This window comes from Somniosus microcephalus, chromosome 2 (genome assembly GCF_052327205.1).
Source record: "Somniosus microcephalus isolate GS21.2 chromosome 2, FLI_Smic_1.0, whole genome shotgun sequence".
Lineage (NCBI taxonomy): Eukaryota > Metazoa > Chordata > Chondrichthyes > Squaliformes > Somniosidae > Somniosus > Somniosus microcephalus.
The window spans coordinates 226,899,480-226,912,635 of NC_140988.1; the positions used below are offsets into that span (position 1 = coordinate 226,899,480).

Sequence of the window (13,156 nt, forward strand, 5' to 3'; positions counted from 1 at the left end):
GTTGCTGGATCTGTGGCCGTGTAACCGGGGATTCCTGGATCTGTGGCCGTGTAACCGGGGTTCCTGCACCTGTGGCCGTGCAACAGGAACTCCTGGATCTGTGGCTGTGTAACCGAGACTCCTGCACAACTGCCGTGTAACCGGGGCTCCTGCACCTGTGGCCGTTGTAGGGGGTGGCGCGTGAGCCCAGTCAGTTATGCCTCTGACTGCCCGTGAGCGGTTCGAATCGCTCCCACGCCCCTGAGATTCTCGACACCGGACTTAGGTACAGGTAGCGATACAGAAAAGACTCGAGTAGACGTGGTTTGGATGTAAGCAAAACTCAGGATTTTATTAAACAGGAAAAATTAATACAGTCTTAAGAGAAATTACCAGTATATAACATTACAGGCAAATACAAATAACTATACTTATACAGGGAATGGGGAACACACGGCACATTGAGGGAAAACAACTATCTTAACAATCCCCTTATCCTTATCCCACCCCCTATACCTAACGAGATTAAGCTATGAGGGGCCAGAATTTATGCTCACCAATCAAAAGGGTTTGTTGGACTCAAAACAGCGGTGGGGTTCGAGGTTCGCTCTTGGTGCTCTCTGGAGCCTGCCGCCATCACGTGGTCTCCAGGCGCTGCAAGGGCGTTGTCCAGGTTCGAGTACCCCAAAGTTAAAGTCTCTGTTTAGGTACTTTACCTTGCAGGGATGATTCCTCTTCTTCGGCCGACAGTTTGAGTTTGCATGAAGATAGTCGCAGGTTGGCTGAGACTGAAGGCCCGATGATTCGAAGCCTACCCTCAGTTCGTCTCCTCCTCAGGTCGTCTCCTCAGTTGGTCTTCCTCAGTTGGTCTTCCATCCTCCCCTCGTCGCGTCCCGCCTCGCCTGAATTGTCCGTGTCCGCCCGATGCAGTGCCTGGGCGATTTCCAGATGAAGTGGCAAAAGGCATGGGCAAAGGCCAGGGGGTAAGCGCGGGACGGGGAAAGAGCGATAGCCACGAGGGCGAGGGGCAGAAGAGCCGAGCAGAGCAGAGAGAGAAGAGAGAGATTGCTACCTGGGGCCTTCAATTATACTCTTTTCGAAAACCCTTATCTGCGCGCCAAATCAGGTTAGTTCTTTGTCTTAATCTTGGCGGGCTATTTTAAATAATGGTAGCAATCTATGCTAACTTTTTAGATGGCCGGTAATCGCATCTACTGGCCCGATAATTGACTTGTTTTGTCATGAATGTTCCTTGATGGGCCTGTCCAGCCTCGATGGCTTTCTTAATCTGTTTCCAATTATATATGTAAACTGCTTGATGGCCTTAACTATAGGCCTAACTGAATTTAGATTTGTCTCCGATTCGGTCTAATACATAATTCAAAGTCATGTCTGGTTTCAAAATACAAAGTCTCTCTTCACAGAAACTGCAGCTTTGGTTTTGATCCACAAGCTGTCTGCGTTGCAGAGTCCATTTTAAAACCTCACAGGCTTTCTGCCACGAGGCACGGACACCATCTTGGGTACCCTTTTTGATTTAAAATGTCCACGCAGGGTCCCGTTTATTAATAACAACCTTCGGGGAAATGTAGAAATTTTGCAAATCTTACACTGTGTACGGGGCTCTCGTACCTTGGTAAGTATACCTCTCTGTAATCCGGACTTTTTGATCAACCGGCACCATGCCGGTCCCGTCGGTGTCGGATAAAAAAGAGTTTCCTGTAGTTGAGGCCCCAGTACTGATCCCTGCAGCAACCCACTAGTTACAGTTTGCCAACCTGAAAATGACCCATTTATCCCGACTCTCTGTTTTCTGTTAGTTAGCCAATCCTCTATCCATGCTAATATATTACCCCCAACCCCGTGAGCTCTTAGCTTGTGTAGTAACCTTTTATGTGGCACCATATCGAATGCCTTCTGGAAATCCAAATACAAGAAACTTTGTGTTATCCGGAGGCTAACTGTCCGGAATGCTCGAGCCACCGGCAAAAATCAGGAGCCGTTTTAGTTAGGTTTTTTTTCTTCTCCTTGCTTTTTTTCTCAACAGTCAAGCTCTGCAAGGTCTGCTGAAGCTGTTGCTAAGCTACAGAGACGCTTGGACTGTTTAGAAGCTGTTGCAACAGGGTTTGTTGACAGATACGGAGCTCAAAAGCTTCCGTATCTTTCAACATTAGCGCTGGAGTGTCCGGCATTTTTGAGGGAACGGCAACAGCTAGGTCCCGTCGGTGCCGGATAGCACAAAGTTTCCTGTACACGACATCTACTGGTTCCCCTTTATCCACCCTGCTCCATACACCCTCGAAGAATTCCAGCAAATTTGTCAAACATGATTTCCCTTTCATAAAACCATGCTGACTCTGCTTGACTATATTATGATTTTCTTAATGTCCTGCTACCACTCCCTTAATGATGGACTCCAGCATTTTCTCAGTGACAGATGTTAGGCTAACTGGTCGATAGTTGCCTGATTTCTGTCTCCTTCCTTTCTTGAATAGTGGTATTACATTTGCGGTTTTCCAGTCCGCTGGGACCTCTCCAGAATCCAGGGAATTTTGGTAGATTACAACCAATGCATCCACTATCTCTGCAGCCACCTCTTTTAAGACGCTAGGATGCAGGTCATTGGGCCCAGGGGACTTGTCCACCTTTAGTCCCATTAGTTTGCCTAGTACTTTCTCTCTAGTGATAGTGATTGTTTTAAGTTCCCCACCGCACCCCCAATAGCCCCTTGATTATCCATTATTGGGATGCTTTTAGTGTCTTCTACCGTGAAGACCAATACAAAATATTTGTTCAAAGTCTCTGCCATTTCCCTGTTTCCCATTATTAATTCCCCAGACTCACCCTCCAGGAGACCAACACTTACTTTAGCTACTCTCTTCCTTTTTATATACCTGTAGAAGGTCTTGTCTGTTATATTTCTTGCTAGCTTACTCTCATAAGCTATCTTCTCTCACTTTATCATTTTTTTAGTCATCCTTTGCTGGTTTTTAAAAATTTCCCAATCCTCTGGCCTTTCACTATTCTTCACAACATTGTATGCATTTGTTTTCAATTTGATACCATCCTTTACTTCCTTAGTTAGCCACAGATGGTTCATCCTTCTCTTAGAGTCTTTCTTTCTCACTGGAATATATCTTTGCTGAGAGTTATGAAATATCTGCTTGAATGTTTGCCATTGCTTTTCCACAGTCTTGCCTTGTAATATGTTTTCCCAGTCCACTTTAACCAACTCTGCCTTCATACCTTTGTAATTACCTTTGTTTAAGTTCAGGACACTAGTTTGAGACCTAGCTTTCTCACCCTCAAACTGAATTTGAAATTCTACCATGCTATGATCACTCTTCCCAAGAGGATCCTTCACTTCGAGAACATTAATTAATCCAGCCTTGTTACACATTACCAGATCTAAAATAGTCTTCTCCCTGGTTGGTTGCACAACATATTGTTCTAAGAAACCATCCCGTATACACTCTAAGAACTCTTCCTCAAGTCTACCTTTGCCAATTTGCTTTGTCCAATCAATATGAAGATTAAAATCACCCATGATTATAGTTGTACCTTTCTCCTTTCTTACAGCCTCTATTATTTCTTGATTTATACTCTGTCCTACAGTGTGGCTACTGTTTGGGGGCCTGTAGACCACTCCCACCAGTGACCTCTTAACCTTATTATTTCTTATCTCCACCCAAACTGATTCTACATCTTGATCTGCTTGGCCAATATAATTTCTCATTACTACACTGATCTCATCCCTTATTAACAGAGCTACACCCACCTCCTTTTCCTTTCTGCCTATCCTTACGAAATGGCAAATACCCTGAATATTCAGTTCCCAGCCTTGGTCACCTTGCAACCACGTCTCTGTAATGGTCAGAAATAGGGATATTCGCTGATAACTGCACAGTGTTCAGTTCCATTTGCAACTCCTCAGATAATGAAGCAATCCATGCCCGCAAGCAGCAAGACCTGGCTTGGGCTGATAAGTGGCAAGTAGCACTCACGCCACACGAGTACCAGGCAATGACTATCTCCAACAAGGGTGTCTAACCACCGCCCCTTACATTCAGTGGTATTACCATCGCCAAATCCCCCACCATCAACATCCTGGGGTCAGCATTGACCAGAAACTTAACTGGGCTAGCCACATAAATACTGTGGCAACAAGAGCAGGTCAGAGGCTGGGTATTCTACAGCGAGTGTCTCACCACCTGACTACCCAAAGCCTTTCCACCATCTACAAGGCACAAGTAAGGAATGTGATGGAATACTCTCCACTTGCCTGGATGAGTGAAGCTCTAACAACACTCAAGAAGCTCGGCACCATCAAGGACAAAGCAGCCCACTTGATTGGCACCCCATCCACCACCTTCACTCCATCCACCAGCGGCGTACCGTGGCTGCAGTGTGTACAATTTACAAGATGCACTGCAGCAACTCGCCAAGGTTTCTTCGACGACACCTCCCAAACCCGCAACCTCTATCACCTAGAAGGACAAGGGCAACAGACGCATAGGACCACAACCACCTGCAAGTTCCCCTCCAAGTCACACACCATCCTGACTTGGAAATATAACCTTCATCGTCGCTGAGTTAAAATCCTGGAACTCCCTAACAGCTCTATGGGAGTACCTTCACCTCACGGACTGCAGTGGTTCAAGAAGGTGGCTCATCACCACCTTCTCGAGGGCAGTTAAGGATGGTCAATAAATGCTGGCCTTGCCAGTGATGCCCACATCCCAGGAACAGATTTTTTTTTAAATTATAGCTTCTAGTTTTGGACACCTCCACAAGTGGAAACATCTTCTCTATGTCGTATTGCCCCAGATGCCACCCTGTCTGAGATCAGCTAACAGAATGGGCATTGAATCCGGGACCCTTCTGTCTTGTATGCCTCAGGCACTCGCTGGATAAACCTGCTGAGCCTTCAGAAGCAACTGCTGATGATTTTTTTAAATTAGTTGTCAAGTTGCAGCATCAGCAGATTTACTACAGTGTCAATTAAGGCAGTCCTTTTAAAGCACACATCCACTAAATGATCAATATTGTGCCTCAATACAATACCAGTGCCTGATTCTCGCTGTAATACTTTGAGCTGTTTAAATAGGCACATTCTAATTCCACATTCAATTGAAGTTTAATAAGGACCCTTGAGTGGGCCAGTTTCACAGAAAAATTGCTTAGCAGTGTAAAAGTGGACAGCTTACTATCTGCCATGATGCAGTGGAGTAGGAGAAACTTCTTTGTGGCTTTGTTTTATCTGTTCTTGGGATGTGGGCAACATTGGGTGGCAGCATTTATTGCCCATCCCTTAGGGCATTAGGCTGTGGTGAGCCTAGCAGAGTGGCTACGGACTGGAATCTTTAATGAAAGTGGAGAAGGTGAAAGGTACTGTTCAAAATTATGAGGGGCTTTGTTGAAGTAAATAGGAAAAGAAACTCCTTCTGCTGGTCAGTGAGTCAATAACCAGAAGGCATAAACTTAAGATTATCACAAAAAGAACCAAGGGAAAACTTGGGAGGTTTTTTTTACACAGTATTTTTACCAAAAACAGTGGTGGAGCAGAATCTATAATAACCTTTTAAGGGGAAGTACATCAATATTTGAAAAATAAAAACTTTAAAAGGCAGGGGAATGGGACTAAGTGGCTAACTCTCGAGAGTTGCTGCGAGCAGTTCTGGGCACCGCACCGTAGGAAGGATATATTGGCCTTGGAGGGAGTGCAGCGTAGGTTTACCAGAATGATACCCGGACCTCAAGGGTTAAGTTATGAGGAGAGATCATTCAAACTAGGGTTGTGTTCCCTGGAATTTAGAAGGTTAAGGGGTGATCTGACCAAAGTTTTCAAGATATTAAGGGGAACAGGTGGGGTAGATAGTAGGGTTGCGAAGGGGTGGAAAGTTTCCGGAAATTTTCCATGGGAAGTTTAGCTTGGGAATTTTGCCCAAAAAAGCACATGCTAGCATAATATTGTTTTTTATTTTTTTTGTATTTCTTTCATTTTTTTTCACGGGTCCTCTCTTAAAATTACTAACAGAGATGGAATCTTAATTATTAAGGAATTTCTTAATCAATATATGTTTATCTTCTTACTTGGCTTGTTTTAATAATTACTAGTTTTGTGTGTGACTGTGAACAAATGTGTCCTGATTGAGTGGATGAGCGATTAGCTCCCTTTATTGGTGATGTAGCGTCGTGTGTGCACAGGTCATGCTTCCATCACATGGAGCATCAGGAAAAATTTACTCACTGTGTTGCAGTCGTGCTGATCGACCACAGTTCAACACAGAGACGCATGCCCTTTATTTCTCTGCATAGAACAATGCCACGTTTACCATCGGATGTGTGGAAGTATTTTACCCCAGGCATTAAAGATGGAAAGACTGTGTACATGTGCAAACACTGTACAAAGCCATATGTAAAGAATGCCACAAAGATGCAGCAGCATTTATCCAAATGCAACAGCTTCACTCAAAGCTCACAGCAGTCAGCCCAGAGTTCCTCTGCTTCCATTCAAGAAGATGATGGTTCGCATTCAGCATCAGGCTCCTTATCATCAGCACCTCCTGGCCCACTTGGAAGGTTCTTTGATACAATGGATAACCATAGCCAGAAGAATGCAGATGAGTGCCTTGCTCGAGCTGTATATGCGACAGGCTCACCCCTCATGCTCACAGCCAATGTGTACTGGAAGAGATTTTTCAATGTTATTTGCCCTGCATACTGTCCTCCCACCAGACATGCTTTGTCTACTTATTTGCTGGAGGCTGAGTATAACAAGAGTCCAAGGAAAGCTCAAAGAAATGATAGAGATGGCAGACTGTGTTGCAGTTACCTCAGATGGGTGGTCAAATGTACGAGGGGAGGGCATCATAAACTACATCGTCTCCACTCCTCTCCCAGTGTTCTTCAAGAGCACAGACACGAAGGACAACAGACACACAGGCACATACATTGCTGATGAGCTGAAAGCGGTCATCAACGATCTTGGATCACAAAAGGTCTTTGCAGTAGTTACTGACAATGCTGCGAATATGAAGGCTGCTTGGGTTCAAGTGGAGGAGGCCTACCCTCATATTACGTCTATTGGGTGCGCAGCTCATGGGCTCAACCTGCTCCTCAAGGACATCATGGGTTTGAGAACCATGGAAACACTATACAAGAGAGCCAAGCAAGTTGTTAAGTATGTCAGGGGGAACAGGTAGTTGCAGCATCCTACAACTCCAAGCAAACGACAAAGAACAAGAACACCACACTGAAGCTGCCATTGCATCGGTGATACTCCAAATCCCACCTTCATCAGCGGCCTCTGAACGAAACTGGTCACTTTTTGGGAATATGCATACAAAGGTGCACAACAGGCTGACTAACAAGAGAGTGGAGAAACTGGTGGCTATCCGGGTGAACCTACAACCTATTGAGCCAGATACAGAAGTGTCCACCACACAGCTAGACAGTGACACAGAGGAGGAAATGGACACATCCGAGCCAGAGTCAGAGAATCAGGAGGAGCAATGATGAGTAGAAGACTCAAAGGGACAAAATAAGGACAAATTACAGGCTACATAAGCTGACGCTCTTTTTATTTTATTTAAATTGGGTCTTTTTTGTGGGTTCAAAGTTCAAAATTATAACCTAAATAAAGTTTTGAAAGCCTGTTTTTATTTGTATGGAACAGTATGTCTATTTTGATGACAAAGGTAATATAAGGGTCAGAGACAAAAACCATCAGTGTGCAAAAAAACTCTAAATTCCCATGGAAAGTTTCCTCTTTTAAAAATTCCTGGAATTTTGTAACCCTAGTAGATAGAGAGAAACTATTTCTACTGGTTGGGGATTCTAGGATTAGGGGGCATAGTCAAAAATTAGAGCCAGACCTTTCAGGAATGAAATTAGGAAACACTTCTACACCCAAAGGGTAGAAGTTTGGAACTCTCTTCTGCAAATGTCAATTGATGCTAGATCAATTGTTAATTTTAAATGTGAGATTGATAGATTTTTGTTAATCAAAGGTATTAAGGGATATGGGGCTAAGGTGGGTATATGGAGTTCGGTCGCAGATCAGCCATGATCTCATTGAATGGCGGAACAGGCTCGAGGGGCTAAATGGCCTATTCCTGTTCCCATGTCCGCACCCTCCTTTCTCCTATAAGCCTGATGCTGGCGCTTCTACTGGTTGGAGCACCAGGCCCATGTGATCCCAGGTATGCAGCGCCCCTGTGATCCATGGGCCATTATGCTGCCCTCGAGTACACCGCATCAAAGAGCAAGCATCAGGTAAGTTCGTATTCAATTCAGATGCTGGCGTCATACCCCGTAGGTACGCCGCTGACCGCAAAATCTGGCTCAGAATTTGCCGGGAAAATAATGACAAGTTTAATGCACGTGCCGTTATTAATGTGTAAATCATCCAGCAATTTGTGGCGAGGAAGAGATACCTCGAGTTGCGAATCTCCACGAATTGCTGGTCGATTTTTACCACTGTGCCGTTAGCCTTGCTAAAATGGCAGCTCACCCTCAACCTCCCCATGAGTTTCAAGAAATTGCTGTATTTGCACAGTACCTATGAATTCACCTCGCCACAGTAAGTTAGCGGCTGGTACTTAACCACGTAACGATCCTTTTAATGATGAGATTTGTGTTCCTGCAATGCCATTTAACCTCTCCAGCCCAGAAAGGAAGCTGTGGAGTCTCATTCCAGCAGGTAGCAAATTGTTCTTTGGAGATTTTTAAAAAATTTTAAATTTTATAAAAAGATTTCTTATCTTTCCTTTTCTCTTTATTCCCTCTTAATCCAGTCTTTCTTTCCCTCTATTTCTCTTTCTGTACCTGATTTAACTCTAATTCGCCCTATTTCCTTCTCCGCTGTTCCTCTGTTTCTTTCACAATCCTTATATCTCATTGGTTAAGGAGATAGACTGTTGGTCCCATCGTGCAGCAAGGTGACAGAAGCTCCATTGCCCTTGCTTATCAGCTTGAACTTCCAGCAATATGCGACACATGCAAATTTTGAGCTGAAGGGTGAGGCAAAAAGTCTAACTAACGGGGCATGCCGTAAGATGCCCTGCTCCAGCAAACCCTGGGCCATTGTTTGTTTCTGACCTGTCAGAGTCTGTATCACATTTACCCACTGAGTTACTGGAGGAACCCAACACTAAAGCATTGTTCACTCAGGAGCTTGAACACTGAATTCCCCGAGTCCTACATATATCCCAACTAATCCCCTCTTTCATAGAAACATAGAAGATAGGAGCAGGAGTAGGCCATTCGGCCCCTCGAGCCGGCTCTGCCATTCAATGCGATCATGGCTGATCATCCAAATTCAGTACCCTGTCCCTGCCTTCTCCCCATATCCCTTGATCCCTTTAGCCTTAAGAAATATATCTAACTCCTTCTTGAATATATTTTAATGAATTGGCCTCAACTGCCTTCTGTGGTAGAGAATTCCACAGGTTCACCACTCTCTGGGTGAAGAAATTCCTCCTCATCTCTGTCCTAAATGGCGTACCCCTTTTTTTTGCATGAAAGAGGAGTTGGGGTGAGGGGGGTTTGGAGAGTAGGGGGTGAAAGAGGAGTTGGGGTGAGGAGGGTTGGAGAGTAGGGGAGAAAAAGGAGTTGGGGTGAGGAGGGTTGGAGAGTAGGGGAGAAAAAGGAGTTGGGGTGAGGGTTTTTTCTTATTCGTTCATGGGATGTGGGCGTCACTGGCAAAGCCAGCATTTATTGTCCATCCCTGGTTGCCCTTGAGAAGGTGGTGGTGAGCTGCCTTCTTGAACCGCTGCAGTCCGTGTGGTGAATGTACTCCCACAGTGCTGTTAGAGAGGGAGTTCCAGGATTTTGACCCAACAACGATGAAGGACCGGCGATATACTTCCAAATCAGGATGGTGTGACTTGGAGCTGAACTTGGAAGTGGTGGTGTTCCCATGTGCCTACTGCCCTTGTCCTTCTCGGTGGTAGAGGTCACTGGTTTGGGAGGTGCTGCTGAAGAAGCCTTGGCAAGTTGCTGCAGTGCATCTTGTAGATGGTACACACTGCAGCCACGGTACGTCTGTGGTGGAGGGAGTGAATGTTTAAGGTGGTGGATGGGGTGCCAATCAAGTGGGACGTTTAATCATTTCTCATCTGATCTGTAGATGGATGTATTACATATTACCTAATTATTCCTGGGATCTTTCTCCTGGCTGGGGAAGAAAACTGGGAAAGACTGATAATGTGATTCATCAAGCTGGCCAGTGGCAATGCAAGGTCTGTTTGTGTCAGTACAATTCCATGATCAGTTAGCCATATTTTTCATAGTCAGTGGGAAGTATAACATTGATAGGTTCACCTCTATTGTATTTTATGTTCTCACTGCCTTCCCTTAAGTGAATTTGCTGACTAATGCACAGGAAGCTTGTTGTTTATGAAATGCTGTGTGCCCTTGTGCATCTTTCATTTCTCCTTAATCTGCAACTTGTTCTTAATACAGACACTTGCATTGTTGCAGATGTAGACACTTTATCACGGAGAGAACATGTAGATCTGTAACCGCATTACTAATCTGCCTTACAAGCTAATTAGAAGTTGCTGTTAACTGAGGAAGTGCGACAGCATTTCTTGTGGCTCTCAGCTTCTTGATGGGTTTACTTGTGGTACTCATGTTATTTAGGGAATTCATATCTGTTATACAATCTTCAATTAAAAATCCTTGGGCTAAACTTCACTGATAAAATTTCAGAATTTCAGTCATGCAGAAGGCTAAGCCTTTAATTGATTTCAGCAGCATTTTCCCAGAGATATATTTTGAATATTTGAAGTCAGTGGGCTGGATTTTGCTACGGGGGCGGGTTGGAGGTGGGAAACCCACATTCGGGCTTGTTGTCCCGCCTCCATGGAGATGTGGCCAACCCACTGGATTTTCCTCTGATTGACCTTGTTGAGCCCGCCCTGTGGGGCTTAGGAAAATCCAGCCCAAAGACATTGAAACCGACCACAAATGGCCCAGAATTTGCTGGAGTGGGGCATCTTGTGGTATGCCTCATTATTTAGACTTTTTCCCTCTCCCTACAACTCATCAGCAATTTTTGTGCAAATTTTTTTTAACAGCTTGGCGAGATCAGCAGAGCATCTGGGACTTTGGTGAACAATGGGACCAATGGTGTATCTTCTTAACCAATGAGATTTAAGGATTGAGAACGAAACAGAGGAACGACCGAGAAGGCAATAGGGTGAATTAGTCAAATCAGGTACAGAAAGAGAAACCGAGAGATGGAAAGAAAGATTGGATTAGGAGAGAGAAAATAGAGGAAAAAGAAAAATCCCCAAGAACAATTTGCAACCTGTAGGAATGACTCCACGTTTTCAATGGTTCCCTTTCTGAGCTGAAGGGATTAAGTGGCATTGCAGGGACATAAATATTGTCATTAACAGAGTCCTTACGCTGTTAAGTACCAGCCCTAATTTTCTACGGCGAGTTTACTTGGAAATTAATGCACAAATGCAGCAATTTCTTGAAACTGACGGGAAGTTTGACAGCGAGCTGCCATTTTCCAGTAATTTGTGGCGATTCACAGCCCATGAGGTATCACTTCCTCGCCACAAATAGCTGGATGATTTACACAGTAACAGCGTGCGCATTAAACTTGCTGATATTTTTCCAGCAATTTCTGGCCCATTGTCCCATCACTGATTGTTGCAGTGCAGTTGATGAGCGTGGAAGTTCCCTTTGAACAGTAAAAATAACCCAACAGTAAAGTAGAGTGCACTTTGCTCATCAACTACAAACTGATAATCCATGCCTGAAACTACAGGCCGCATCCATGCCTTGAGTTATTCTCGAGGTTTATTGATTTTGTTTCCTTGAAAGTTATTTTGTTTGTAAGAAGTAGAAATTTTTAAAAGAAATTAATTTTAATCTCACGATCACTGAGTTTAAAAAGTGCTTTTTTCAAAGCAGTATTTTACATTGGAGTAGTTAAAAAACTGGGCATAAGGTGGTGTGTGTTAATGGTACAATACCAAAACTGTACATAGATAGAAAGGTTTAAGTTCAAGATCCATGCCATTGGAATTCACAGAGGCTTCTCCTCCCTATTCACTCAGATATTGGGCCAGAAATTAGGTTCGGGGGCTTGCCGCACGTGCAAGCCCCCGATGTGCACTTACCCGGCGCGCTGACATTTCAATCCTGGCCCGCATTGCATTTCCTGTCACTGGCCCGCTTCAGGTCCTGCCGCGCTGTGCGTGCGTGACCCAGCGGCGTACTTAGTGCGATGAGCCGGCTGGGATCACGTGAGCACTGGGCAACCAATGGGAGGTTGCAAAAGTTCATTCATGAGTTTGATAGTAAGAACTGTCAAACTCATGAAAACTCCTGGCCTCAAAACACTACTTAAACTTGAAAGAAAATTTAAAAAAAACATCGCACTACTTAAATAAATGATAAATAACTGTAAAAAAACTATTTTAAACAATAATTTTAAATTTTGAAAAAAATTATTATATAAAAAATCGGGGCTAAAAATACACTTACCTTACTGTAAAGTCTTCAAAAAAAAAAGAACCTGTGGAAAAATTTTCTAATTTAACTTAATAGACCACTTACCTGTTAAAAGTAAGCACTTACGGCTGCTTTTTCCACGCGTAAAAACCGGAGTCTTTTCCCCACGGGCAACTCTAATAAAAAAAGGGAAGTTCAGCGCGCACGCGCTGCCTGATACGTCGTACACGTTCCGCCTCTTAACCCCTTGGGTCAGAGGAGAGGAAATGCCGGTTTTCCCCGCATGCGTTGTGCATGCTGAAAACCGGCAATTCCTCCGGGCCCACGCGTGAGTACCCCGTCCGTACTCACGCGTTGGGACAGGAATTACTGGCCCAATAAGCTGCTGATTTTGATTGGGTTCAAGTGGAGGATGAAAGTGGCAGGTAAACTGTAATGGAGAGAATTGGTTCATGTTGCTACAGTATCTTTGAGCTAGACATAGCACGCAGGATATTCCTTAAGGTGGATCTGATTACCTGTTTCTCTATCAGACAGGGTCAACAGAGTGCAGGGTACATTTTTGAAAAGGAACATAACTTTAAAGTGAGAAATATTCAAAAAGTTAAAAAATTTAATCATGAACAACTTGATGACACAACAGGCTGCTGGACTTGTGGATATGTAATGGTAGAATAGTAGGTATCTCTAACCGACCATC

The 13,156-nt window shown here is 44.2% G+C and overlaps 1 protein-coding gene across 2 annotated transcripts in view; it reads left to right on the plus strand.

Moving 5' to 3' along the window:
• The window catches only part of atp10d (ATPase phospholipid transporting 10D), a 269,873-nt gene that overhangs the window by 17,247 nt on the left and 239,470 nt on the right, over window positions 1–13,156 (plus strand). The window contains exon 2 of one of the 2 annotated variants that reach the window (XM_085969712.1): window positions 11,064–11,203. The exons of the other annotated variant lie outside the window; for it this stretch is intronic. The gene's annotated coding sequence lies outside the window, so the exon portion shown is untranslated. The remainder of the gene's footprint in view (window positions 1–11,063; window positions 11,204–13,156) is intronic. 2 annotated transcript variants of the gene reach the window in all.